Below are 24,322 nucleotides of genomic sequence, written 5' to 3' on the forward strand. Positions count from 1 at the left end.
TTATTCAGGTGTTCATACCACTCCCTGAGGATGTAACCATCAGGAGCACCGGTGATAAGAGGCAACAAAGTTAATAAGCCACAAGTAATCTTTCCTTTTTTTCCCCCAGTCACTGTATTAAGCCTTTTCAGATGTACCCCAATTACATTTTATTCATAAAAATAAACAGTGTGGACCACCATGATATTTCTGTAGCTTTAGAGATATATATATATATATGTGTAAGAAAATATATGTATATATGTGAGAATAGCAAATTATAGGGAACTGAGTCATTGTGCTAAGCAAACTACATTTGGCTAAGCCACACATCACAAAATCACAGCCGTTTTTCACCAGAGAACAGTTTCCCAGGAAAGGTGTTACAGGTAAGAAATAAGTGTTCCCTCCTAATGTCCTGGATGGAGAAAGAGCCTTTCTGGAAGGAAGCACTTAGGTTACAGTGCATAACCACTGCCAAGTTATCAGCTACCCTTCCTCACCCTCTTTATGGTCTATGTACCCATTCCCACTAAGTAGAGCTTTATATCCTTGTGTGAGTAAGCACTTAGGCTTAAGAAATCACACAATGCTTCTAGAAATAGAATTCAAATGCAGTCTCAATGAATAGAGCACAGTGGCTGTTGTGCTCGTGAAGCAGAGGGTACATATTCTGCTGCTTCGGAGTAAAATGAAATACAATTTTATCTTCTAAGGAAGATGAAGTGAACATGAGAGCAAGTTAAACAGTACATGCTGTGAGTCTCTGCAGAGGAAAAATAGTGTCAAAAACCTTAGCCAGAGGTTAATTGATAATCGGTTTAATTATTCATTTGTTATTAATGATTACTAATGAGAAACATTAGAATAATCAATGTTCCAGCCCAGTGCTTTGCCAGATGTCATGTTAATTGCAACTGAAGATAGCAGTAGCTTAGCAAAATACAGAAACAATTAGCATGATTGACCCAAAGCCACCTCACGCCTCTCTGGAGCATTGTTCTAGCAGCACTACAGAGCAGTATAAAATTCTCTGGGTTTGCAGAGTGGGAAAAGAACATTTCTAATAGCTTTTGTTATAACCCAGATTTTTCTCATAAAAGGTAGAAATTACAGTAAGTCTGACACAAGCAAATGTATTTGCTTGGAGAGATCACAATCACAGGCTAATATGAGAGGAAATACAATATAACCTGCAGTGAATAAAACGTTAACACCGGTAATGGCTAATTGAAATTAAAATCTACTCTTTCCCCCATGAAAAATTTGTTGAGCTTTAATATTCCCAATGAAATTTCACTTTTAAATTATTCTTTATGACCTGAAACAACCATAAACCACTAAAGTACTGTGTTGTTATTCAAAATATGCAAAGTAGCTTCTTAAACTACCCGTATTGTAAAATGCTGAGAAATTAAATTTTATTCTATGCAGAGATAAGATTTCATTCCATAGTTGGAACAGGAGCTTTCGTCTGGCTTATACAGATAAACTGCAGTATGGGATGAAAACAAAATAGTATATGTATATCAAATAAAACTTCCCATAAACAACAGAGCTCTCTCTGTCTCTCCATGCCCAATTTGATCCTCAGCCACAAGATGAAAACTAGAATTTCTGCTTCCACATCAGGGAATTCAGGTGGCACTGCTCTAACCCCAGACTTGCTTCTATTATTCAGTGGCTCCAAGACCCAGGCTTCAGGATCAGAGGGTCCAAAGCAGTAGTGCCAACTAACATCAAAGAAAGAAATGGGAATGGCACATGTAACAACAGTCCATGTGCAAATCTGAATGAGGTTCTTTAAAGTTAAGCAAACACTGAGTCTATCTAATGTATGTGTCAGAGCTGCTCATGAGGTTTTTAATCAGCCATGAGCAATGGGATACCATACAATCTGGTGTAATCAGGTTATAATCTTGACTGATTGGGATGTATATAACACAAATCTACTCTTTAATTGACACTGACACTGAAAATGAGGTGATTTTTTTTTCTTATTGGAAAAGATGGTTAAAAGCACATCCGCCTTGATGAACATTGTGTCCAATCACAAAATTCTGTGTGACAATCAAAAATCAGCAGTGATTCTGTCTGCTTCATCCAATTAGCATGTGCTGAGGGTGAGAAGTTTCCTCACTGATAGTTGACTTGTGCCCCTGGCATGCTCTCATGGAGCTAAGGGAGTAAGGAAACATGACCTGCACTGAAGCTGCAAGGAATGAAGGACATTGATCAAAGGGAAGATTCTGCTACAAACATCCACTTCTGTGATATCTTGGGTCCCTGCTGATGTAAAGCTGGTACCTGCTGCTGAAGTTTAGTCCTCTAGTCCTTAAGTTATTATATATTATTTATCTAGACAGAGGTGAGGTTTGTCAGTGCCTTATTCATATTCAAACACTGCTGTGCTGCTTTCAGCAGGGGAACATGGGAAAATGCTACAGTGGTCTAGAAGAAAGGGATTCTGACAGAACTTTCTCCACAAGCTTTCTCACTGTTGTAGTTGTGACATGCAAAAAGTCTTGGGCTTTAGGACAAACTGCCCAAAAATTTATGAGGCTGAGCTGGTAAAGACAGAAGAGAGGCAAGGATTTGCAGGAGTTTCATCATGAGCACAAACCCATATTTTGGGTCTTTCTTTTTCATATATTTTTGTGTGTGTGTGTGTGTGTGTGTGTGTGTGTGTGTGTGTGTGCAGTTTGTTGTATTATAAGTAATATCTACAATATCTGGGGATTACTTTTTATAATCAGTCAGGATATCTGCAGTATGAGATATAGTTTTTTGGGGTTTTTTTAAATTACAAAATTAAATTGGTGAGTGGAGTCTTAAAATAATGGAGAAGCTGTTCTTCAAGCACTAACAGAAATCCCTTCAGGCATTTCACTCTACCCCAGAGAACATAGAAGCACTCATCTAATACATAAATAAAATAAAACAAAACATTTATTTTTTGACCCTTTCTTTGGCTTTTCTTTCGTGATACATCCTCTTCTGGAATTTTCTAGTACTAGTTCACTTTATGTTGAGAGTTTCATTTTTGCCTTTCAGTGATGTTTCTTGATGATTTGATTGGGTTTTTTAATCAGGAAATTTGATTGTGAAAATCTGCTCCCTCCCTCCTTTGCAACATACTGACTTTCACAAGAGAATCTGTATATTCAGCAAGAGCCTTATCACTTTGATGGTCACATAATTATCAGTGTTTCACATGTTTATGGGAACAACCTGAAATTATTTAAAAGTATTCCCATTTTTGCATGTAGATCACAGCATTAAAATTTTACTGAACATTTAATTTCCTTTTGATAGCAGCAAATATCGCAAGAATCACCAAGTAGCAGCTATTAGTTAAAGGGGAAAAGAAAATAAGGAACTCTCACATGAACATGTCTTTGAAAATCAGAGGTCAACCATACCACTAAGTGAATTTCCAACTAAGACTAGAAAGACTGACGAACGTGCCTTGGATAGATAGGCTACATGATTGTTTATCTATTTTTAAAACACCTCCAAAATAAAACAATTCATAGTGTCACTGTTTCACTTCTGGTATTTCTCTAAGAATTAGACAGGTTTTTTTCCACTGAACTTAAATTTCTTTTGATGATCACTGAGCAGATTTTAAGAAGCTATTTTTATTATACACAAAGAAAAAACTGATAATGGTTCTCTTCAGAAAAAAAAACAATAATAGTAAAGAAATTCAAAAATTCTCTTTGATGAAGACCTCACTTATCCAAAATTCAATCTTGTTTTCCAACAGTTGATCTAGCAGAAGCCATTTTTCTTTTCTAAAAATCTGGCATTTCTTCATGCATTAGACAGTTATGCTGAGGGGTTTTCACCTTTTTACACCAAATTAGAAGTTTTCTTCATAAATATCATAATGTTATCAATAAACCTGCCAGGATTTTTTGGTTCCTTTTCATTAATTGCACATTCCTTCTGCATTCTCTCAACCATCATGTCTTCCTTTTCCTATCCGCAATATCTCATCTCTTACACATCATTGAGTCCCACTTCTTTACGACCTCCTGATACTGTTTAGTAGATGTCATATTAAGACTCTTTCCAGTATGTGTAATATCTTTTTTTTTCTCAAGAACTTACCCAAAACCTCAACAGCATGCTTTTATTTAGATTCAGGCTGTGTCCACCCTGTCCCTGGGAACACAAGGCATGGAGCAGATGAAGTGCATCCTGTTTTCTGACTCAGCTGTGTGCATGCCACCACTGAGCACAGACTGCCTGAGGCTTAGCCCTGCATGGCTAAACTGCCATAAATGCAGGCTCAGCTCAGGCTGCTCGCAGACCTGCTTCTCCCTCTAGCACTCTGTGTCAGGCCCTTCTGAAGGAGACCCTTGTCAGCCTACATGCATCTGTGCACATTTTAAATACACCAGGAAAGAGCTTGTTGAACTGGATTCTCTGTTACCTTTTTACATCACAGAGCATTTGGCACTGCTTCCACATTTAATAACTTTCTGTGTAGATTTTTCACCAGCAAAGAAATATGGATGGGTTACAAGGCTGGGAAATTCCACAGAATCCAACTACCCATCTTTGTTGCTGACTAGAGAGACATTTATGTGCTCTGCATGTTTGAGGTCTATGCCTCAACGCCTATTGATATGTTAACAGTTACCTTGCAAACACAGCCACCACAAGAAAATCAGTTCAAGTAAAATACATTACAAAACCTTTTCTGATTTTAACTCAATGAAGCATAACAATAATGTTTGTTATACTTTGGGCCATTGGGAATTATTAATATTAACTTTTCAGCCTTTTAATGTGTGTTGATAAAATAAAAACAAGGTAGCTAAGAGTAGTATTTTCTCAATTTAAGAGCATTTTGTCTGACAATGTAGCTGAAAAAGATGCCATAATGAGTTAACTAATGGCTGTTCTAAATTTTTTGTCCTGCACAGTTTCAAACATACAGACTGCAATAAATTACCACAGATAGTTGGGGGTTTTTTACTTTAGTATTTTGAGGGATTGTTCAACTTTATGGCATAAATCAGAAATTACAGGCATTAAAATGCCAATTTGGGAATTCACCAAAACTTTCAAATGTAGATTTGTTAAATCTCTTCAATGTAGGAATACCTATTGAAAATGAAAATTAATATAGTGCCGGAAATAACCTGGTTTGGAAAAGATTTTTTGACAACTTTATGGCTTATGAACATGTTGGATTTCACCATGAGTGTACATCTCAGTCTGCTAAAGAGTCATTATTTTCTTAGCAGAAATTGTATGTCACTTCAAAGCAAAGACAGAGGTCAGGATTTGGCCAACAGAGCATCTCCTTAATTTTCCATGTGATTTTACCAGAGGCAAGAAGATAAGTGAAGTAAAGTAGAGGTTGTTGGCAATTGAAAAATTTTTTACAGATTATGAGAGCTAATTAATTTGTGATTTTGTACCAAACCGTTGCACTTAATATTCCTTATTCCATTTAATTTGCTATGCATTCATATTACAGCAGTTCTTGAAGTTACATCAACAGAGAGTTGTCTTCTTTCCATTAGCCATGGATCAATAGCACAGAATTTATACAAGGCGGTAACAGGTACTGTGGCTCAGATTTAACTAAAATGAAGGGTATTAAATGAAGATTGCTTTGATAGACACCCCTGTCTGTGTGCAGCCATGGGAGTCAGTCCAGCTGGGCATATATTGCCCACAGGGGAGAAGTCAAACACATGGGTCTAGGTCTCCTCTTGCCCTGCCAGCCCTCCTCCATTTCCCTTTCCAGACTCACTGCAGGTTAGCACCAGAGTGAGGGCCAACACACAGACACAGAGGATAGCCAGGGATTTTAGCCTACAGCTAACATGAAAATGTAGCTCCAACAACTAAAGCACAAGATTCAGATTTTATAACAGTGCATTCCTTAGGTGTAGCATAAAATTATCTTCTCTTTTTCTCATATCTCTTCAAGTAAGAAACACTTTGGCATAAAATTCACTTATGGAATGCAACCTAAGACGAACTCACATCATTATTCTAGGATCCTTCCATATGGTTCAAACAGATTTGGTTTTGAGTAGAGCAAGAAGCACACACCACATATATTTTAAATCATAATAAATGTGGAGTAATGCCATATGTGCTGAAAAGTCAAGGCACAGCAGGAAAAGGGTCAGTCTCTGTTCAGCCTAATGACTCTGCAGGTTTCTGCTACAGAACAATACTCTGCACTATAAGGGATTTTTTCAGTTTTAATACAAATAAGATGACACAATGAGAGAGAGGTAAAACAGCTGCCTTTCTTTTCTCTTGGGCCTAATTATAACAGCAGGTGAAACAATATAAGGGGCTCAAGTCTAATTTGGTAAGTGAAAACTACCAGCCTACACAGCTGTTTTATTTATGAGAGATGGCAGGGTCGGTAAGAAATCCTGATATAAAAAATAGCAAGGAAATTTGTGAGCAACAGAAAAAGTAATTGAATATGCAGTGTTTTTTTATGTCTGAATAGGAAACTGATACTTGGTTTGATATTGATTTTTCTCTATTCAACATGATGCTATTTACAACTGTGGATGTATTTTTCTCAGATATTCAGTCCTGCGTGATTTATGCTGTGTCTCAATCACCACATTATGTTATGTAAGGCACCACCTCATCTCATCGTGAGATGAGTCAGCTGCCAAATATTGTACTAAAAACTTTTGTCTCATAATGAATCAACAGGCCTTAAAGTAATTAAATCCCTCATTGTTTAGCTTAATACAAGCTATTTCAAAATGTAATAAAACATATTTTGGAAGTGAGTCTTACTGGGTCCCATTATAATAGCATTTAGCTTCTTCAGTCACCAGTAAGACACAATTGTCAGTCTAATAAGATTTAGAGCCAATAATGTTTGGTTTATGAATCAAGTAAGAGCTTGCAAGGCTTATTCTGCATGCCAGCCATTTCTAATTGTAACCTGTAACTCAAATTTGCTTCTGTTCGACAGACACGATGCTTCTTATCATTGCTCACCACCTCCCTGTGCTGCCACAACTCTTTCAGGCTCTCAGACAGTTAAGAACATCTCATAAGTGTGGCCATGGTGTAACCAGGACAGGAAAAACATCCATCCCCAAGAGCTCTTGCTCTATATATAGACATTCCTAAGCACTCTGTTTGTGACAGGAATAACACTTCTGTGTCAAATGATGACAGAGACAAGGTCTGTCCAGCCAACTCCCCAGGGAATGATAGAGTGAGGCTGCATCCTTCTCCTTGTGGTGGACAGGTTTACACCAGACTGCATAACTTGTACAAAGCTTGTTAATTCTGTTGAGACAACACCATGTACAGAATGACAGCTTGGATGGTTAGGATGTTTTGTGCTTGGGAAAAGTACTATTAGCCTTTAGTTTACATTTTGCAATTTATTTAGAGTAGAAAAGACAAATTCAAGGAGTAGGACCTTATTCTGGGACCAAAGACTGCTGAATTTTGTGGTGATTATAAGCTATGAGAAAAAAAAAATTCTCTACAGTCCTGCACCACAGTGATAGAAGATACAAAATTCTCACCAGAGTGTTTGTACTGGAGCTTTGAAGACTCCTTTAGGTATCTTCAGATTTGTCCGTGACTGTTACACAAGCATGGGTAGATTTTGATCTGAATTCAATATTCTCTGTCAGTTTTGATATGCTCTTGGCCACCACTGAGAAGATCTTCTGTCAAAGCCTGTGATTGCTACAATCTCCTACTCATCAGAGCACTCATGACTTTATAGGACACATCACTGTGGTCTGCCCAATGAGTCACCAGCCAGCATCAGGATGCATGTGTGCTAGCTGTTCTCAAACCCAGGCCAGCCCACCTACAGACATCAAACATGACAGAGAAAATGAGAATGGATATCTGCATGTCACCACATTCAGTAGAAAGACAGAGTTAGCCACTTCTGTTCCTTCCTTGCATTACACAGTTGAGACTGGCAAATATCAGTGCACAATGCAGGATGTTCTGAACTCATTTATGCACAAATATAGCATAGTACTGGGATGCTACAGGTTCACAGGTGTTTACAAAACAGGTCCACTTTGGGTCTGATCTTTTGTAACCTCTTAATATCAATGTATGGGATCTGTTAGAAAATCTGAAGACAGTGAGCCAGGATGTTTTGGCTCATGATACATGGGTTGAACCAAGACAAATAAAGGATGTTTCTTACTGAGTTTAGGAAGATAGCAAGTGAGGTCCTGTATTAGTCTTTCTTCAGTGTGAGAACTAAAATAGGAAGAAAAAACTTAGGATCAAATTTCATATTTCCATTGAACTACGAAAACCTAATACCGTCTCCCTGGCATGGCTTGTGGTTCTCAGAGAGACGAATGAAGCTCATGCCCTTCTGCCGTGAGTCTGAAGTCTGTAAAATGCCATGCAGGTCTGAAGGGGACAAATGTCTCCTCCAGTTCACAGCCACAGTCTCTTCCATTCTTCCAGGTCTTGATGTTAAAAGCCAGCAAATTATTTAACCGAATGGTGTCATAATATTTTACTCTGATTGTGCCACAGATTTTACACTGACCATTTTCAATTTTACTGCAAGTCATTTGCACTATTTCCAGCCCCTGTCTGGTAAGAGGCTGTTTACAATCTGATATCTAGTTTATTGTACTTCCTACTTGCTTCTTCAAATAAATCCACCTTTCTCGGTTTGTGATGGATTAAATGTTGGATTGCATCACAGACTACAGTGAGTGAAAGAAAAATTTTCTGAGGTGCACAAGAAAAAAATGTTGAATGTATTCTCTGTCAGGAACTTTGACCCAGGAATCTGAGACTATGAGATTATTTGCATAATTAATTTTCATTCTACAGTACAAGAAAAATATTAACTCATGAAGTCTAATTTTGTAGTCACCAAAAGCCAGGGCTTTTACCTTCTTGACTGAAACTAATAAAGATCTCATCCTCTGCTCTGCTGGGTACATGAGTGGTTCCCTGGTGTTGCCTTGATTTTTCAATCTTCTGATTGTTTTTCATTTTATTGGAGCTTTCTCATGATTTAAACATAAACAAAGACTTATATTTTTATAAACATTCATTCTTTCTAAAGAGAAAGACAAATTGATAAACTTCTAAGTTAACCACTGGGGTCAGAGAAGTGGTCCTCTCATCCCCCAATCCTTAATCAAATTCCAAACCCTATTTAAACCCCAAATCATAATAAACTGTCTCTTTCTCCCCTCACTTCTCAACCTGTCAGGTGAGTGTCATTCATTCATGTTGTGATTGCCACACCCTGGTTTCTCTGGGTAATTTTTTAAAAACTTTTTTAAAGAGTAGCAGCATGGTAGTCACACTCATTTTCTGCCACTGCCTTGGTCTTGGTAGTGCAGAGCTCCAGCACTGATCAATACTCTAACATTTTGTAAGTTAACACACCATGGGCATATGGAAATATCACCATTTATTGGTGTCATAATTCAAAATGCAATAATGTAAACAGCCTCACAAGATCCCTGGGGGTTTTTTTAAGAATAATAAACAGCCTGTAGCATGTGAAAAAGGTCCCTAGGGAGTTGTGTAATCAAGGATCTTTAGTTGATTATTTCTTAGTGTATAATTATTTCATTTTTCTAGCTCTAAATTTTTTCTTTTTTAACTTTGTAGACAGTTTTGCCCATACAACTCTGAGCTGAATGTGGCATTTCCTGTCAATATTAGGTTTATATCAAAAGCAAGCAATCATATGAGAAAAAGACATTATATTAAATGACTAAGCAGGGCCATTATGTTTTTAATTAAAAATGTCAGAATGTAAACAACCCAAAAAAATTGGATAGCCTGATTGGGTTTCAAAAGAATTAGAAAGCTATACTTGACAAAATGAAAAATTTACTATCTATACCACTAATCAGTGAAGAGAAAAAAGTGAATAACATTTCATGAATGACACTTTTTCTGGTAGAAGATATAATTTGTGGTATTTAAAACTTTCAAACTTTAAAAATTGTTTGAGATTTCCACTTATTGATATTAATGACAGATTTTTAAGTTACTTCCTTGCCTTAAAAAAATCATTAATTAACTTTACCAGAACAGTTGTTCATTAATCAAACCTCTATACTTATTTATTTTATATTTTATTATCATTTAAAAAACACCATAGAGAGTGATGTCTCATACTCTATATCATGAGTTGCTTTAATCAGGCAGGCCCACACAGTCATTGAAATTATAGGTGCATATCTAATAAAAAATTGGCAACTACAACTGTTGTTTAGAACCATCCTCATTAATTTTGTGAACTTTCACTTTTTGTTACTTGTTTCTGCTTTTAAGGCAATTATGTCATTAATCTATTTGGCTTCCAGAGCTTAACATACTGCATATAACATTTTTATTTTACAGTTTACAATTCTCCATGTTCTGTGGAGACCTAAGTGAAATCATTATCTAGATCTAAGAACAGGGATTATATATAAGATTACTTCACAGGGAGAATTAACAACCTATCATTCTGTAATTCAAGGACTAAAATTACTAATATATTTTCAAGGAAAAAAAATAACATAGTTGAAACACACACACAAAAAAAAAAAAAAAAAAAAACCACAATTTTTTTGTAACTAAGCTTTCTGACGACAGGTGAAATTTCTGGGGAAAGATGAAGCCCTCAGGAGTCCAAGACTACAGTATCTGCACAGAAGTTTAAAAAGCTGGTGCCAGAATAAACAAAATTTACCCCAAATTTTCTACAAACTTGCAAAGTGTTTTTCTTTCTCCAAATCAGTTTATTTCACAGGTATTATAGAAGTGCACTTTTCCAAAGCTGATTTAATTTATACCTTTGACTTTCCATTTTTTTAATATATATTCCCCTCTCTGCCCTTACACTATCTGTGACTCTTTTCAGAACATTTACCTCACTAGAGCTCTAGCTCTGAAGTCATTTTTCCACTGTGTACCAACCCTTCAGGGGCAGTCAGTCCTTCCTTTTCAGATTTTTTGCTGACCTTTTCCACAAAATAGTTTAGGTTTTAATATAAGACAAAATTACTGTTATTTATGGCCACTGTTTGCTTTGTGTGCTAGGAGCAACATAATGCCCTCCTGTTTTCCTAGATTCTGATGCAAAGCAAGAAAATTTTAAACACTTGAAATTTTAACCCAGACTTTCTAATAATTAAACTATGTTTAAACATGTTTAAGTGTACAGTAATTCCTTGAATGCATTATTTAATGACTGTATCAAAATATAGTAATGACTTGGGTCAAAACACACTCAGACATTCTTAGATTTTGACTGCATCATGGTAGATTTAATGACAAAAAATCTACAGACTGATATCACAGATTTGTATTTTCTTTTTTTTCCAAAACATTCCTTACTTTAAATATTCATGTGTATAAATGCACTTATATTCACATATACAACAAGAGAGTCATCTGCTGTAAGATGCACTTCAATTCCACAGGAATTCTCTTGCCTTTAGTTTATTTACTCTGTGTTTCCAAAAACTGGGCCAACACCAAGATTCAACAGACTTTCCATTCCGAGTTAGTCACTTGTGTTGTTAAGAAATGTTTTATTTAGAAAAGCACTCACACACTCAAAAAAACCCCTACAACTTCTTTTTGGTGAAACTTATTGCTATAGAATACAAACAAGGCAGTTTGTTTATCTCTAGTCCTGTGTAAGCATAACTGCGCCTAATTTTTCCAATTTGCATATCATTCCCATTCTGCTTTATGCTTTCATTTGGAAATGCATGACCTACTTCAGGCAACCAAAATGGTCTTCAGAGCTGAAGTTTCTGTGATGCCAAAGGCACATTTCAGTTATTCTTTTTATTGTCTTTGTGTGACCCCACATTGATCAGAAAAGAACTTTGTGGAATAAAGGAAAAACTGCAAACTGGAATGAAAGCAGTTTTAAAGAATAGGTTTTCCTTTGTATCGTCCTATTTAATTGCATTTCCATAGATAGAGGAGGAAAAATTCAATTTCAGCAGCCTTAATTTTGGCATCTGCATTATTGTAGTTCTTGAGAAAGCCTTGTGAATACTGAGACAACAAAACTACCGATAAAATCCACATGCACATCCTCAAGAACACAGCATTTTAATCCTGAACCTCCTTTGTTCCTGTTAGAATTTCTGAAATCTTGATCAAAATGCCACAAGAAATACAAATCGGAAGTTAGAGCAAAAAATGTTTATTGTAAACCTTTGTTTAAGCTTATGACATGATTACCTTAAAATGTTTTTTCCTCAGGCCTTTATCACGCCTTTATCTAAGCATTCAAGTTTTGACAGGTGGAAGGATGTATATATCAGATAAGAAAAGGAAAAATCAAGACTTGACATAGACTTGGACTATTCAGAAGTATGAATAAAGAAGAAAAATAACAAGTTAGGATGCCAAGTCTTGTAAACTCACAAAGGCTGACAGGGAGCAGAGATCATAAATCCAAAATTCTGCCAAAAGTTTCTTTAACAAGTGTTGAGTCATTTGTGCCACGGTGTTTGTCTGAAGAGTTGGCTGGTGCATTTGGGAGGTTTTTTTGTTTGTTGTTTGGGGGGTTATTTGTTTTTAACACAGGATTGATTTACTGATTCAGAAAGAGAATTCATTCTCTTTCCAATTTACTGTTCTTTTCTGTACAAAACACAGTTTGCCTTTTTAGATATATTTTCAAGTGTTTCTTTGTAAGCTCAACACCTCTAATGCACAAAAGTTTTCACTGAGAGAAGCAAAGGCAAAAAAAGTGCTACTGGAGAGAATCTGACAAGTGTTAGAGTGTAACTGTGTACATATTTATGCTTATTTTTTCTTTGCTTTACAGCAGTAATGGAATAGATTCAAATTCTAATGGACATTTTGCTTTACCAAGCATCTCCCAGACAAGTTCGCTAAAAGAAATCCCACATTTCCCTCTAAAATTTATAAGGTTAAGTTAAGAACTGGAAAGGAACATAATAACCAATGACAGTTCAGATATAAGAGGCAAAGTTTTGTTTCCTCTAATATCTATAATTTATCTATATAAATAGATATATTTATTTCTTTATAATATCTATCATTTTTCTTCTTTTACATATCTTTTCCTTTTCCCTAATCACTGAAAATTTGTCCCCATCCTTCCTCTTGCTCATATAAACCTATTTTTTTTATCTTGCTGGCATAAACATAAAGAGAAAGCCTTCCCAAAACCAGGTTCGTTCTCCCTACATCTCAAAGTATCAACTGCAGAGAAATTTAATCAGAGACTACAGCCTTCTCTTTTCTGATGTTTCTTGTTGATACTGTATTTGTTAAATTTACATGAAACTGCCCAAATTTTTCAAAATCTAAGATATATGATGAACCAAAGTTTAAGGATGCAATGCAATCCTTTCATGAACCAAACTGATGCCACATTACAGCAGCCGTAAGCCAGTGAATGCCTTCAGCACACACACTGTTGAAGCAGACTATGCCACCACAAACAGATTTAGAACAAGAAAAAGATCAAAAACTTTGTTTTTTGTTCTGAGAAAATAATTAATTGCATTTAAGATTTGTCCAATTCCAGACTTATCTACACTAGGTGTGCCGAAGCCATTAGATGCTCAGGGCACATAGGAACTGAATTAGACACATCTTTCTGTCCAAATCTCACTTATTAGAGCTAGATGTACACAGGTCCATGAAGGCCAGAACCATATTCTTTCCTTCAAATTCCAACGGTGAAAGATATTATTAATACTTCATATTTTTCTATGTTTGTAGAAGAAGTTATCTCATAAGTCATGAATATGAGGAAAGCAGAGATATGAGTGACAGCTCAGCCTTAAGTCTCTCCTGGCATTGCAAGTTTGCTATCTCATCTGGATTCATGTATTTGGGATCTCGTGCCATACTATATTCAGCATGACAGCAAAACAATCCATAAAACATGTGATGACAGTATTTTATACAATTCACAATGTGCCCTTTCCTCCTCAAAACAAGAGTTCAAAACAATATAAAAGAGAAGTTGCTTACAGCTGTTTTTTGTATTCCACTACAGAATTTTCTGTACAACAGGACATATCAGAGGGGAAAGAGATATGATAGAAAGTTACTGCTGCAGCCTGTAGCAAATATTGAAAATTTTTATAGTTATTTCTTTTGTGTGTATTTCAGAAAGCATGGAGCCAAGGTTACAGGAAATCAATAGTTCTCTTGAGAATCAAAACTTATGAGGAAAAAGATCATACTTGGTAAAACTATTTCACTCATTACTTCTATGTTTTGCAGAGTAAAAACAATGTGCTTTGATACATTCCCTGCAGTTCATATCAGATGGCCTATTACAGCAGAGAACAGCCCCTTTTGCAGTTATAGCACATCTGTAAAAAAAAAAAAATCTCACTTTTGATCAGCAATTGAAGAGTTCAGAGGATTTGTGGTCTCTAAAACAACTGTCGTTTAAAGATGTTTTCATTGTTTCATTGTTTCAGTTACAATGTATATCAAAAGTTTTATGTTTTCTATTCCTTTTCCATTTTATAGGTTAATGAAAGCTGAGCCAAAATCCAAAGTTTCTCCATCAGGAAGTTTCTGTTGTAGTTCTGCATAGTCTGAGTACTGATCTGGAACCCAATCACCAGTAGAGTTGGTACAGAGATGTCTGCAGAAAATTAGGAAATAATTCATCAAATCAAAATATTTTGATTTTGACTCTGTAGAACAAAGAGTATGTGACTGTCTCAGCTTGTCTGGTGTGTTTGCTTTCCTGCTCATGCTACAAACCTGCTGCTCCTCCTGGCTCAATGTACTCTGTGTTTGTAAACCCAAACTCAGCCTCAATTTTCTGCCAAAGGGCACCCACTGAATAAGGGAAATGAGCTCCCCAGCCACCACCTTTGACACAATAACATTGATTCATTAAAAAAAAAAATGAATATAGATCTAATATCAATATCCAACTGAGACAGACAAAAACTCTCTAACAGTTTAAGGTTAGAAAGTGTATGTTTATTGCAGCACCGGACAGGTTCTGGACAGCTCCCAAATGCACACTGCAATTTACAGATAATCACAGAGTACTTTTATTTACAAAGGTGTTGAATACCCAAAACACAAATGCATATTCATGGCTCAGGTACATCCCATTCTCTGCTTCGTATAGTAATTAGATAAAAAACAATTAAGAATGCATAGTTTCCCCTTTGAAATGGGTCGGTGGTCTTTTTTCAAGGGGAGGGCCTTCAAATGAGGAAGTAAGAGAACTGTTCCTTGCTCTGAACTTTCTACCTTTTCAATGCAGATGTGACAAATGAGCTCTGGTAGGACACCCATTTCCCCAGGTGCGTGACTCTCAATGGGTTCGGAGTAGGGGAGTTTCTGTAATTGTCTTGTGTTCCTAAATCTATTTATCAGGTTCTCTGTTCTTCAATACAAACCCGGCTAAGCAAAGCATAAAGTTGACAAGCAATCAGTTATTAAAGCCTGGGAAAGTTAACTCAAATCTGGTTTCTCTTAACTAACCACAAACTTTTAATTTTTAACAAAGTTCAATTAATTTCTACAAAGCTTATCTCTACCTAAAATCTTAACTTCTCTAAAATTCATAATTCTTTAAAGTCTATGTCTCAACATTTTCAGAAAAAAGACCAAATGCACTGGTCATAGGATGACAGTGACCTTCTTTCTTTCATGGGGATTTCTCCTAGTAAATAACAACAAGTTTATACTGAATTTCAGCTTTTCAGTACAGAGATATGTTAAATCTGTATTTCATTTGGTAAGTTACAGCTTCCATTAAAATTCCTGATTTACTAATTAATACCTATTATTAAAAATAATTATTAGTGTTTATTCACTGAACATTTACTTTCTAATTTCCATCAATTTAAAATAATCCTATACTTTGGCTGTTCTGTAATTCACTGATCACAAAACAGAAATACAAAAATATCTTCATTTTCAAAGTACTCTTTCCTTTCTGGCAACAGAACATACAAAGATGGACTTTGCTATGATAAATGCTTGTAAGTCAGTGGCCCTGAACTAAAGAAGTCCTCAAAGTCTGGAAAATTCCATAGAGGAAGCTCAGCACTCTCTCTCCTTTCTACCAAGAAACCTCTAATCTGTCACTGCCTGCTGGGCACTGTTGCAGTATCAAAAAAGGATGGGGATAAACTCTGAAGAAAAGGTCTACATTTAGAAAAGCTGAATAAAATTTAAAATATTTAAATAACTTCATCCCTTCAAAATTTCAAATTTTGCAAATTATATAACAGCATTTACCTTCCTTTAAGTTAATATTTCATGATGCACTGCCATTAAGGATTTAACAGGAAAGCCAGACCCATTGAAGGATTTACTTACACAGAACTGGAGGCTAAACTTGATTCAGTGGATGCCTGAGTTCTGCCTGTGCTTCAAGCTAGCTTTGATCCAGAGTTCCCTGGGACGTTGCAGCATTTCACTGTGTTCACAGGATGTAGTTCTGCCTCTCCAGTGGTCATATCAGCACAGGCATGACTCTGTATTCATCGCAAGACCTTGTACTCCTAGACATGACCTGGTTCACACCACTGCCATTCAGAACATAAGTGAGAGTTCTCAACAGCTGCCTGTCTGCCTTCAACCCTTCACAGCTTTTTCTGAAGCTGGTCCTCACACCTGAAGTGATTTACCAAAGACTGCATAATTAACCAATGACTTTGTTTGCATTGAAACAGAAAAAATATTATTTTCATTCTCTTGGTTTAGCTATCAGTACTATCACTGAAGTTTCTCATTCAGAAAAAGATAAATTTGGATGTACAAAATACAGTTGCCAAGCAGACCATGAGACTTGTCCATCCACTCGACCATCAGCTTTCATAACAATTTCATGATTATATGTTTGTTATATGTACTTCTCTGGGATGGCTATGAGGTGACATAAAGTACAGAGAAGTTATTGAAATATAACCATTAATAGCCTTGGATTTTCCACTGAAAGCATTGTGAAGTGTGAAATGCAGAGTTATGGCTTCAGTGATGCAGAAATGTCTTCTGCCTTAAATGGTTTCTCACAGGTGTTTTATAACATTAATCTTCTTATATATTTCCCATTACTGCCTCTCCAGCAGTTAAAGCACTGAGATTAACTTCCTGAGCACTTGTAGCAGGACGTGACTGTGACTTTACGGCACAGATGTGCACTGTGACATGGTCTGAGCACAGCAGAACCACACACTGCTGTGTCTCAACAGAGCTCAGACCCTCAGCAGGTCACTGAGAGCACAACAGGACACAGCCTGCAGTGACATTGTTAGAACTTCACCTTCTGGAAGGCTCTTTCTTTTTCAGAACTAACTTGAAGCAACTCCTGTCTTCAGGAAATTCTCCATCCTCTTTCTTAAATCCTGGTTGATTTTCCTTATCTCATCCTCCTCTTCCGTAATCCAAAACCACTCCACATCAAATGAACACTACAAAGAAAGTGGATCAAAGGTGGAATAATATGGACAATAATCGAGCCAAAAACATAGAAAAATATCCTTGATAATTCCTTGGAGGGTTTTTCATCTATTCTTTATCCCTTAATCTATTTCTAAAATATTGGATTTTTAAATTCTCTGCTGCTTGCAGTTTGCACTGTGCACTGTAGAAATATCCTAACTTCCTCCAGGGATGTTACTCAGCTCTCACACACACCAAACTTCTACTTTTATTGGTAGAAATCTGAGGAGTGCAGCTGAGAAGGGTAAAGCTCATCTACCTCTACAAGTGGGGGATCAGCTCCCTAAGCCCACCATAGAGTTTAATTTTCCACATTTTCATTAAAATCATAAAGAATACAATGGTGAATACAAGATTTGAGGTTAAAATAAATCAAAGGCTTGTTTATATTAAGTGCATGAGATTTACAGCATCTGCAGGAAAATTTTGATAATAAATTATTGCAGCTGTAAAAATAGAATTACTAAGAAGAGAACTTTAGCATGGTTCTCATAAATAAGGAATGAAGAACAAAGTGGAAATTAAGTGGTCAGACACTAGAGTGTCAGATGAAGAATTGACTATCTGCTGAGTGAATATTAGCTGCTCCAGTGATTACTGGACTGTTTACAAATAATTAAAGCATATGGCTCCAAAACAAGGTGCAAAAACAGGAAAGAAATCATTCTGTTGAATCTGAGATGAGGTAGACCTTACCTTTAGAAGGGTGTTTTGTTTTAATCACTGAGATTTAAAATAGGTGGGGAATGTAATGAGCATGTAGTGATCTTAGTAGAAAAATTTAAAATTTAAATTTTAGAAAAATGTCTAAAATGAGGTAACTTGCATGTGATAAATAGGCTTATCATATAGAGTAACATATAGCAATTTTCTAAAAAATTTATTGAGCAGTTTTTCTAATTTTGAAAAAAAAAATAACTTTTCCTTTGGACACTCTGAAATACTGTTTTGGGAATATAAAATATTATTTGGATTAAATATATGCACTATACTTGCTCATCTAAAACAATAGCATTATTATTATATAAGGTAGGCATCGGTGTTTTAAAATACAAAGGAGAGCAATGGAAGGAGAAGAGTGAGAAAATTATGAGAGAAAACAATCACAGTAGGAGAGCAAAAAAATTGAAAGCATACTTTAAAGACCATTTATTCCTATGCTTTTTCTTCTTTCATCTCTAAAAATAAATGGAAATGAAAATCAGGAATTAAGAGGATTTGAGGGCCATTTTTACAGAGAAATCACCTGTGCTACAGCACAGTGCATGGATGAAAAACTAATCAATCCTTTTACAAAAAATGCTGTACTATTACTAGTAGTGTGATCTCTCAGATAATTCAGAATGCATATCTGCAAGGTATAGAATGCTTTAAGGTCACAGGAAAAATGAACAAATAAACCCCACACTACAGAAACCTGTCAAGGGCAAGTGAAAATGCAGAAAGGTAATGGAGGGAAGACACAAGAAGTGTGAAAAGTTAGAAAGAGTAAAGAAAGTGAGAAGAATCAAAGGAGCAGAGAAAGGACATTTACACAAAATGCAGAAAGCCTAAAAGACAGTAAGAGAAAGCATGAACTCTCTGGTGAGAAGGTAACACAGCTGACCTGCTGAACAGCATGTGATCTGCAGCAAAATTTTTGTTTCTGTGTTTATCCTGTCATGCATCAAATGGCATATCAGGCAAAATATTTTTATTTCCAGTTTTCTTCACAAAATTACAGAATATGCTGAGTTTCAAGGGGTCCATCAGGATCACTGAGTCCAACTCCTGGCCCTGCACAGGACCATCCTCAGGAGTCACACCATGTGCCTGAGAAAGTTATCCAGACATTTCTTGAATTCTGCCAAGCTTGGTGCTGTGAGCACTTCCCTTGGGAGCCTGTTCCGGTGCCCAGCCAGTCTCACGGTGAAGAACCTTTTCCTGGTATCCAACCTATACCTCCTCTGACACAACTTTAAGCCATTCCCTTGGGTCCTGTCACTGGCCACAGAGCAGAGATAGAGCCTGCCCTTGCTCTTCCCCTCACAAGGAAGCTGTAACTGCAGTGAGGTCTCCCCTCAGTGTCCCTCTAGGCTGGACAGACCAAGTGACTGCAGCCACTCCTCATGTGGCTTCACCTCAAGGCCCTTCTCCATCTTTGCCTCTCTCCTTTGGACACTCCCTAAGAGAATAATATTTTTCTTACACTGTGGTGCCCAAAACTGCTGATAATATTCAATAAAAGGTCGTCACAGAGCAGAGTGGGACAAACCCCTTCCTTGCCTGCTGGTGATGCTGCGCCTGATCTCCCCCAGGACATGATTGGCTCCCCTGGCTGCCAGAGCAAAAGAATGTAGATTCTGTTTTCTTCAGAAGACTGTCAATCTTAAATCTACAAATGGGCTCAAACAAGATAAAAAAAAAAAAAAAAAAAAAAAAAAAAAAAAAAAAAAAAAAAAAAAAAAAAAAAAATCCAGAAACGAAGGTGAATCTCACCTTTTAAAAAGATGTCTTTTCGTGGAAAAGAAGTATGACAGTATTTGTATGTAAAATGTGGCAAGTATCTTATTTAGGTATTACTTTAGAAACAAATTTGTATCACCAACTACATTACGGATTTTTAATAAACAGGATATTTGAGGTGAGACAGATACCTCCTGAGATATTATTTGAAGTTCCTTCAGATTAATTTTAACAACAATCTGAATCAGAAGTGAGACATTGCTGAGTGTCCCAGGGATAGGAAAATTTGACGTTCATGGGCAATGAATGAAAACCCTGGGGTGGTCCTGTTGAACAGGTTTTAAGTTGAACATATCAAGTTTTTTGTCATGTTTGATGTCATCCTTTGAGTTCTGAAATAAACTACACATCATTAATGAAGTTTATTACAATGAGCTAGAGGTAACATCATGTTTGCTGTTTCCAGAGTCCTTCTAGGTCCACAGCTGTGAAAGCTGCATATGAACACTTTATCAGCAGCTATCTTCTCCTCTGTGATACCTGTCTCCCATTGCATAACTCCACTATCAATGGCACAAAGAGCAGCCAGTTCTCCAGTGTTTGGTACTGGTACCTGGGACAGCTTCCTACCAGGAAGGGATGGAAATGGGTAATGATCCTTCTCTTCTTTCCTCCTTACAAGCAGAAGCACCCCACACTAAGCAAAATACCCAGTGAAGCAGAGAAAATATTTATGTGAAGTCAGCAGGTGTCTGTGAATCTCAGGACAGGAGGGCAGGGGTTGTTCTGTGTGCCAAATACAGGTGGAGCAAAAGCACTGCTGATGCAAAATTCAAAGAATGTTACGCAAACCAGAGACATAGCCCTTACCCACACTGTTTAGCAGAGACATACACTTATCTGACCTCAGGCACCCCAGCTACATCTGCCTGGCCCACAAGAACATCCACTTTTTGCAGACCCTCTTTTTTGACTTCTTTTTCCTTGACATCAGCCCAGGCCTGCCAAGTGTGACTCCTCCCTGAGGTCTGCAAAGGTGGGCAGAGTTAAGGTTAAAGTTTTGACTAGGGTTAGATCTGAAAGTTTCCTTCCTATGTATCTTCTTAGAAGTATTCATCCTGGTATCTTCCAGGTCAAGGCTGCCTTAGGTGGTTGAATGGTTGCTTAGAGAGTCTAAGAGATCCATTTACAGTCTAAGGAGATGTATTTTCCCTTGAAGAGCAACTTTCAATGGAGAGCCTTTTCAAACACTCTCATATGTATTAGTCATTTGTTTGCAGTTCTTAGATTTGGAGTCTGTGCTGTATCTTTCATGTTGAGAGGCTTCTTTTAAAGCATAGTAGAAAAGGGAGTGGAAAATACAAAACCTGAGTGAGCATCTAACAGCGTTGTTACAGGAGCGAACTGTCATCCTCCCTCACCCGTTGGGACTGTGTGAAAACAGTCCTCATTAAATTCTGGAATAGCACTGGATATTCACAGTGACCTTTTTGCCTTTTAAAGAAAGATCATTCTATCCTATTTCTGCCAGTACCAGTTAATTGAGATGTGAATGTTGTGCCTGGGCTGAACCCACTCTAATAATTTCAAGAGGGGCACTAAGCAGCCATCACCTTGTAATAACATTTAGCCATTCTCACTGTGAACCTGTACACAAGTTTTGAAGACACGCTTGAAAGGAAAGGCCATTATCTTTTTCCCAGATGCTGAAATTCTGTACTGCTAACACCTAGAAACACTACATTTTTGTATCAAAACCAGATATTTACTGGTCAGGTTCTAGAAGGCATCTAACTGTGGAAATAGTATAATGGACATAATAATATACTTGCCAGAGAACACAAATTTAAATCTATTTTCCATACTCAAATAAGATTGACATTTTTAACACTATTTCATGTATATTATTCTTACTGTGTTTAGAAGCTGCTTAATTGTCAGACTCCAGTAGAAATAAACATTTGAGCTTTTTGGAACTCAGAGATTCTATTTGAGATAAGACTGCTTTTATTTTTTGAACCCCTATATAATCCAAGTGTACACCAACCAAATTACAGTGTTTAACAGCTGCAACAAAACAAGGAATTTGTATAAAGTAGGAAAGGGACAATTAGCTGGGAAAGCACTGGGATGAACCCCAAGTCATAGCCACTGGCAACCATGATTAGGTTTGCTAGTGTCAGATACACCAGTTTAATAGTTAAGTAATCTTATTATCAAATTACTTCTTAGTAACATTGTCACAAACTGCATCAAATAAAGTAACTTATTTAGAGGAAAATACATCATCCAAACTGATTGTTAAAGGAAGTGGAATACTTTTTGTAATGCCAAATAATACTTTGTCAAACTGACATGTAAGAGAGAAGAGACTACATGTTTTAGACTTTACTGCTATTATTATTATTATTATTATTAATATTATTATCATTATTTCCACCTGTTAAGGTTATTATTTTCTGCTGAGTTACATTAAGACTAAAGTTTGCCAAGCATTGTTAGTCCCTAAAAGTAAATGGGATTTTTGCAGGAAAATACATGGGATCTTAACATTTAGCTTGGAAAATACCTCTAAGAAAGAATTGCATCCAACCATTAACCAATCATTGCCAAGTCCACCACTAAATCATGTAGTGTCACATCTGCATGTCTTTTAAATTCCTCCAAGGATGGTGAATCCAGCACTTCCCTGGGCAGACTATTCAAGTGTTTTACAATCTTTTTCAGTGAAGAAATTTTTTATTATATCCAATCTAATCCTCCCTAGGTGCGCCTTGAGGTCATTTCCTCAACCTATCATTTGTTACCTGGTAGAAGTAACAGCCCCCCACCTTGTTACAATCTCCTTTCAGGCAGCTGTAGAGAGGGATGAGATCTCCCCTGAGCCTCCTTTTCTCCAGGCTAAACACTCACTCCATTATGACTGACATTCCCCAGCTCTATTCCCCTTCTCTGGACTCTCTCCAGCCCCTCAATGCTTTTCTTGGAGTGAGAGGCTCAAAACTGACACAGGATTTTGGTCACCAGTGCCCAGCACAGGGGGACAGTCCCTGCCCTGGTCCTGCTGCCACACTATTGCTGATCCGAGCCAGGTGCCATTGGCCTTCCTGGCCCCTGGGCACACCTGGCTCATGTTCAGCCACTGTCAACCAGCACCTCCAGCTCCTTTACCAAAGGGCAGTTTTCCAGCCACTCTGCCTCAAGCCTGGAGCACTGCATGGGCTTGTTGCAACTCAAATGCAGAACCCCCTTCAACTTGTTGAAGCTTTTAGATTTTGCCTTACATCTTGCAGCTGCTTGATGATAAATGACATTCAGGCAATTTCCTCTAGCAAAATCATAACACAATTTGAAGTAAAATGACTAGACAATTATTTGAGAGAATGTGACTCAAAGGCACAGCAGTTCAGAAGCTTGCATGTGTGCAAGTACTCTGTATGCTTTGTACTTCTCTGTATCCCTGCCTTAGGAGACCTGTATCTTTACTAGTTTACTAATAGAAAAATTGGGCTACTCCTTTGCTCTTATTTACATATCTTCATATAAGGATAAGGGAAGATGGTGAACTAGGTTAATTCTTCCCACCTTCAGCATAGCAGGTGCACCAACCTTGCAGTCTTGTACTCTTTTGTAATTCAAATCAGTTACTGTCATTCCAGCTTTGCCTGCTGTAGGGTTCTTTTCTGATAGGAGGTAAAGAAATAATGATTACTTCATGGAAATGTAGATTTACTTCTGTAAATCTCCCACATTTAATGATTCATTTGAGAAACTGACCTTAAATACTGAAAAAAATCTTTCATTATAATATATTATAATATATTACTATATTTTCTTTTAGACTCCAGGCATTATCTTTATTGATAATGCTGAAAATCACTATTTTCATGAGCAAAACTCATCAATTCTTGTTTATTTCCAGCACACTGTGACCCACAAACAGTACTGTCCAAGGTTCTACTTCTATTCCTGTATGGTATTTTATTCCCTTTACTACTATGTTTATCCTCATTTTTATAAATTTGTTTTTGAAATCTGTTCACTTAGGCTGTGACATTAGAAGCAGGGCAACATTATCTATTGCCTATAAAAAGGTGCTTTGTCTGTCTTATTTAAATAAGTTGTGTTAACAGCTGTCAGAGTTCAAAAGAAACAAACTTTAAATATATCTCTTTATTATTGCTTTAATAGGCTAGACTCTTTCTTGTTTTCTAAACTATGACTTTTTCTAGTTCATTTTAAGGTTATTTATTTTTGTTGATCCTACAAGCATTCAGGCTTTCTTGAATTCAAAAGTGACATATTACTTCAACAAGTTTAATTTTCAGTTCACATTAAAAATTAAGCCAATTGTTGAAAATAAAATGAAAAAAAATCATGTGGATTGTGGATGGAAGCCAGTTCTTCCCATGCATAACTGCAGGACTAAAACTACACTGCGGGT

At 36.7% G+C, this 24,322-nt stretch overlaps 1 long non-coding RNA gene across 1 annotated transcript in view; it reads right to left on the reverse strand.

Annotated features, from left to right (window-relative positions):
- The window catches only part of LOC310906152, a 32,142-nt gene extending 12,037 nt beyond the window's left edge, over window positions 1-20,105 (reverse strand). The window contains exon 1 of the long non-coding RNA XR_014589361.1: window positions 19,812-20,105. This is a non-coding gene — a long non-coding RNA (uncharacterized lncRNA). The remainder of the gene's footprint in view (window positions 1-19,811) is intronic.
- Between the last annotated feature and the right edge of the window lie 4,217 nt (window positions 20,106-24,322).

Source organism: Zosterops lateralis (assembly GCF_965231275.1).
Source record: "Zosterops lateralis genome assembly, chromosome: 2".
Classification (NCBI taxonomy): domain Eukaryota; kingdom Metazoa; phylum Chordata; class Aves; order Passeriformes; family Zosteropidae; genus Zosterops; species Zosterops lateralis.